This window comes from Pseudorca crassidens, chromosome 10 (genome assembly GCF_039906515.1).
Source record: "Pseudorca crassidens isolate mPseCra1 chromosome 10, mPseCra1.hap1, whole genome shotgun sequence".
NCBI classification, from domain to species: Eukaryota; Metazoa; Chordata; class Mammalia; order Artiodactyla; family Delphinidae; genus Pseudorca; species Pseudorca crassidens.
Genome location: NC_090305.1, coordinates 38155693 through 38161768, shown reverse-complemented (window position 1 = coordinate 38161768; position 6076 = coordinate 38155693). Strand labels below are relative to the sequence as shown.

The window sequence follows — 6076 nt, the reverse complement described above, 5'->3', positions numbered from 1 at the left end:
GGAGCTGGGAATTTCAGTGCCCTTAGGGAGAGTGCTTTGAGAGTCTCAGACAGCCTCTTGGTGTTGGACTATCTCCTGTCATCTGTGTTTGCTGTAAATGTCGATTGTGTCATCTTACCGTTAACCAAAATAATGCTCACCAGGTACTGCGGTCCAGTGTGGGCAGGGTGCTGAGTTTGGTACTTTGTAATCATTCAGGTACTGGTGACTTCCTCAGCTGAATCAGAGGAAACCTCAGTTGCATAGACACAAGCAAATACAGTTCCGGAGGCAGAGGGTAAGAGAGAGAGAATGAAGGAGAAAGAGGAGGGAATGAGATAGAGGAAAGAGACCTCCAATCAATTTAATCAGAGTCTCCACTCTTGGCCCCTATCCCTCTGCTCACTTATAAAAGACTGAGCTCTCTGTCACTAAAGGCTTACAAGCCAAAGCCAGGTAACACTTGGCAAAGAGGTGAGGTGGGGAAGATTCAGGTATCAGAAGCCACCAGAGGGTTAGATTAGATGCCCTTAATGGATCCCATTCAATCTCTAGACTAGTAAAGGCAGAATGATTCCTGTGATCCAGCCATTTCTCTTACTGGTCCCGCTCACTGATTCTTTCTTAGCTCCAATGTCTTCTCCCTTCCTGGATCCTGTCAGCCCACAAGCCTCCTTCTGTTCTGAGCAGGTTCTAGGCTGTAGTAGGCTCAGAGAAAGACAGAGACAGACAGAGAGACAGGGAGAGGTGAGCTGGAGTAAATGATGCCTGGCCCTGGCTGAGAGTCGGGGGGGGGCAGGTCCTACTGTTGCTAATGGCTCTGTCTCAGGGGTCTGGGGATCTGGCAGGCAGCAGCATCTCTGTCCTATGGGCCAGTGAGTTAATGAGGCAGGTAGGCAGGGTGTGATTCCTGGGGGAGCCAGTAGAGTGGATAGAGCCCTTATTCTTTGGGGGATCCAGTATAGAAATGGCCTCTCTGCCTGCCCCTCCCATCTCAGCTCTGATCCCACCTCAGGCAGCTAGCTCAAATTCCTTGGAGGTGGGGTGCTAGAAGGGACTGCACACCTGCCCAGAGGCCTCTCCTGGCTTTCTCTGGCTGGATCCAGCTTCTGTGCAGAGTACAGCTGCGGAGGGGGCGCTAGACTTTCCTGGTGTCAAAGGGCTCCAAGTCACTAAGCAGGGCCCGGGAACCTCAGAGCAGCACAAGGCAGGTGAGGAGAGCAGCAGGAGGGACTCAAGGTAGACTTCAGAGTGAACTTCCAGGCAAGTGCTGAGTTCTTAGGGCATGTCAGCCAAGGGGGCTCTGGTCATAACTTAGCTTGAGGCTGATTAAGAAATGGAGGGTGGGACTAGGTTGATGGGTCTCAGGGTGTGGAATAAGAAGGGGAGGGCAGGGGGATAAGATGGAGCCTGGGCAGGGGTGTCAGAGAAGAGAGCTTTTTGGAACTGAGGCTGGGCAGGATCAGAACAATAGCCATCATTTGCCAAGCACCTACTACGTGCCAGGCACTGTTCTGAGCACTTAGCTTGTATTACCTCGTTTAATCCTCACATCACCCCTTTAAGATGGGGCCTGTTATTATCCCCATTTTACAGATAAGGAAAGTTAGGCATAGAAGATTGAGTAGATTGCCCACAGTTACATAGCTAAGCAAGTGGTTGAGCAAGGTTTTAACCCCAGGCTCCAGTGCCCCATAAGCTTAACCCTGAAGTTATAGAGCTTCTTATAGGAAGGCATGGATGCTTAGACAGAGCAGGGGCAAGGTCCTTCGAGCCTTCTCCTTTTCCTTATCCCTTTCCCTCCCCTCCTCTCCAATCATATTTCATATTATCAGCAGGCAAGCCTGGGCCATGTAGAAGAAATAAAAAAGCAATGACAAATGCCTAGAGAGTGGCTCAGGAACACTGTCCTTCCCCTGCAGCCCCTGGAACCAGAGTCTGAGATCTGCGGCTTTGGTGGCAGAATTTATAGAGATCCCCTCTGGTCTCATCTCAGCTGTTTTCAGGCAAGTGGCTGTCGTTGGGCCCCGGAGACCAAGCAAGTCCTCCAGGCAGGGTTCTGCAGGAGGTACCTAGGGGACCCCCAGCCCTGGCTCTGAGCCAACTACCAGAGGGGTTTTCCAGCCTCCACCCCCGGTGTGGGAGAAAAGGGGATGACGACATCAGCCCCTGAGCCAACTCTGGGATGCCTTGACCCCATCTCCCAGCCTGAGTTCTCTCATTTGGGGACTCCCCATGTCCTCAGCATGTGGGATGGAGTAGGGGTGAGGAGGAAGATCTGACAGCTGGGGTGCAGCACTTCCCCCCGCCCCCCACCAGGTAACCCGCATAGCATGACCGTAGAGGCAGTGGTTCCCTCTGATATGCTCCATCGCCTCGTCTCCCTGAGCCCCAACCCCACTCTCTTTCCAAACCAAGATGTGCCTCTAAGGCGCCACATTTGGGGATCCCACTCCTGTCCCCATGCCATGGTGCCCCTGGTGCAGCCCTCTGCCTTGAGGTGTCAATCTCTGGATACACTTGAGGAGCAGCTGGGGTGTGGCTGGTGGAGCCTGGGGAGCCGCAGGGGAAACTGGATTCAGATTATTCAGGTTCCCAAGCTGTTCTTTCAAAACTGTCAAAGCCCAAACCAATCAAATCGGGTCTTTGGGGGTGTGACCCATGTATTAGTATTTTTGAAACTCCTCAACTGATCCCAATGTGTAGACATGCTTGGGAACCACTGCTTGGGGCTTTATACCTTCTCAAAGCACTTGCACATTCATTTTCCCACTTGAACTTCAAATTAAAACTTGCTCATTTTTGTAAAGCAATTATACTTCAATAAAGATATAAAAAAAAACTTGCTCATTTCACAGGCAGGGCAAGGTTTTGTTAAAAAAAATATATATATATACACACAATAAATAAATATATATACTAAATATATATGCTAAATATGTAAATAATGTTTATCAGATTCAATTTGTACTCCCTGCAGAAATTTTAGAAACACAGAAATTAAAAAGAAGAAAATGAAAATTACCTGAATCTCATCCTTTAGTGACAGTTACTGTTGACACCTGTTTTGTTTCCTTTATTTCCTCGTTTCCTTAAAGTTGAGGAAACTGAGGTAGAGAAACATGAGGTAACTTTCCCGAGATCATGGAGCTCCCAAGGAGCAGGGTCAGGATTTGAACCCAGGGAATTGATGGGTTGTTGTGAGGTCTAAAGGGGCTGGTGCATGCCAAGGGCACCCACTGTGTGCAGGGGTCTGTGAAAGGAGGGGGCTCAACAGGGAAAGAGGGAGGCAGCCCTCGGGCAGGTTTCTATCCTGTCCTTGTGTGTCCAGAGCAGGAGCATGGAGGCCAACACCACGTCCACCGCCGGGCTCACAGCTACACCTGAGCGACTGCTCCGACTCCTCTTTGCCGGGGTCTGTGGCCTCGTCCCCAGGTGGGGCTGCTGGCGGTGGGCCGGGGTCTGGGCGCCCCCCACCCACTCCTCACCTTGACCAACAGCCTCACGGCGAGCATCACGCTGTCTGACCTGCTCTTCCTGGCCGGCGTGGTGCCTGTGCTCCTGCTGAGCTTCCTGTGGCAGGACTGGTGGCTGGGACCCACCATCTGCACCATCAGCCAGGCTGCCAACACCACCACCATGTTCTGCACCTTCTATGGCATGGTGGCCATGGCTCTTCTGTGCCACGTGGCAGTGGCCTGGCCTGACGCGGCCCTCCCGTCTGGCCTGGGTGTCCGCCTGCTGCTCTGTGGGGCCACGTGGGTCCTGGGCCTCATTGCATCGCTACCCAACTGGCTGCTCCAGCGAGTGGTCGTGGAGGAGGAGGCCCAGGCCTGCCTCTTGCTCCTGAACCCTGCTCAGACCTCCTGCTACTTCACCCTGCTGGGAGCTCTGGCCTTCCTGCCTTGCATGATGGGGCTGGGCTCCTCTTTCAGCCACCTGGGCTGGCTCCTGTGGAGACATACCCGTAGCCCCAGGGGGTAGAACATCTGGGAGCACCGGGAGAACACAGGGCTCATCCTTGTGGTGCCGGTGGTCTTCATGCAGATGTGGGGACCCTGCTCTGTGCTAGGCTATGTGGCAGCTGTGGGTGACCTGCCTGCCATGCTGGTGGCTTTTGTGGCATCCAGCCTCTCCACCATCCTGGCCTACTCCAACTGTGCTGTCAGCCCCATCCTCTGCTTCTACCTCTCTTGCCCCTTCCAGGCAAGGCTCAGGGACCTCTTCTGCAGGCCAATGGCAGCCAGGCATCCCAGGGATGTGGGAGGGGCTGGTGTGGCAATAGAGAGAATCCAGCCTGGACATAACAGGGCCCCAGGAAGCCTATGGGGTCTGGCGGGGGTCTGAGAGGTTAGGCTGATGGGAGAGCTGAGATTCAAGAGAGGTGGGGAGACCCCTATGACATAGATCCCATCCCCTCCATTTTACCAGTTGGGAGACTAAGATCCAGAGAGGGCAGGCGTAGCCCAGCAAAGGTGACACAGCAATTAAATGGCAACTAGGTTGCTGATCCCATTCCACCTTGGGGCTCAGACAGATAACTATAGGCTCCATTACTTTCTAGTAGTATGACTTGAACAAGTCCCTTGACCTCTCTATGCCTCAGTTTTCTCATCTGGAAAATAGGATCATGATAGTACCTTCTTGATGGTGTTGTTATGAAGGTAAACTTTCTTAATACATATAAAGTGCTTAGAAGAATGCTTGGTACTTAGTAAGTACATATGAGTGTTGGTCATTACTATTATTATAATCTTATTTTTATTAATTCAGGGGCATTTGAAGTGAGAGTGGTAAAGGGACTTCTAAAGGCAGAGAAGTGGGTAGAGGAATGATCTGGGGGCTGATCATTCCTGGGGTCCTCAATCCTGGGGTAAGGCCTGGGGATTGAATGGGCTGCCTGGGTAGAGGCTCACAGCCCAGGGGGACCCTTCAGTTGCCTCTCCCTTCTCTGCCTGTCCTCCCCCAGCTCTGTCCCACACACACCTCTCAGCCCAATAAAGGAATATCATAAAGTAAAGTCAAAATGGAGCCGTGAGTCTGGGCCTGTGAATTTCCAAACGCCCTCCTTTCTTCTCTGTGGTTTCTCTTCCTGATGTGGCAGGGGCAGGGGCCCCTTTTGAGGCCCCTTCCTTCTCTCCAGAGGCAACTGGATGTCTTCACCTCTCCTACCCCATCCCCTCTGAGAAGTTCCCCAACTCCATGACCTCCTCTGGCCTCCTGGGAAAAAGCCTCAGGCTTTTGTGTTGGCCTGGGAACCAGGGAGACTGTCTCTACTGAAATTCCCAAGACAACATGTTCTGCTTGGTGATAGTGTTACAGCCAAACACACACACACACACCCTGACCCCATGGTCAAAACGCTTAGAAAACACTGGGATGAACCAAGTCAAAATAGTCTCTTTGCCACAGGACTAATCAAAGCCTCTAATACCCTGAAGGCCATGGGGACTCTCTGAGAGGGGCTCAGAGTGGGCAGTTTCCCAAAACCCATGCCAGGGAACCAGTGTTCCGTGGAACACACCTTGGGAAAGAACCCAGCTACCGTGTTGAGCACAGTAAAGACACTCTCGGTGCACCAGTGGCAGCAGCTCTGAGCCTCGACTGCCCTGCCAGGCGGCCTTCTCCTCCCGATGCTTTCCCACGGGAGCCCAAGGTGAGGTAAAAACGGGCTGCTGGTTATGGGAACTTTCTTCTTCTCGAGCTATGACTCCAGCCGGTACCCACTCAAAGTGGATCGGAATGCAAGTCAGAGGGGCATCTAATTATAAGGACCGTGGTGAATCAGCTCTAATTTACCATAAAATCATCTAAGAAGCAAGCAAGTCCCAAACTTTGGTATAATTTCTTGTGATGTGCTGGTCGGGAAAGGCTGCCTGGAGGGCTCATCTGAGAGCAAACTCACCCAGAGAAGGGAGAAATCCCCTTTCCCTGTGATCCTGGTCCCTCATGGTCACAGGGACTTATATGTGAAGAGGGACAAGGAGGAAAGTGGTGTTTACTGTGCACCTAGTGCAGCAGGCCCTGGGAATGTCACACGCTTCATGCGTGCACATCTACGTGTCACTCTGACCACACAACGATCCCGCAAGGGAGG

General features: G+C 52.3%; 1 protein-coding gene across 1 annotated transcript in view; it reads right to left on the bottom strand.

The window, feature by feature from the left end:
* CPNE5 (copine 5) overlaps nucleotides 1-6076 on the bottom strand; it is a 101558-nt gene that overhangs the window by 3838 nt on the left and 91644 nt on the right. Inside the window, exon 22 of the transcript XR_010946853.1 lies at nucleotides 141-217. The gene's annotated coding sequence lies outside the window, so the exon portion shown is untranslated. The remainder of the gene's footprint in view (nucleotides 1-140; nucleotides 218-6076) is intronic.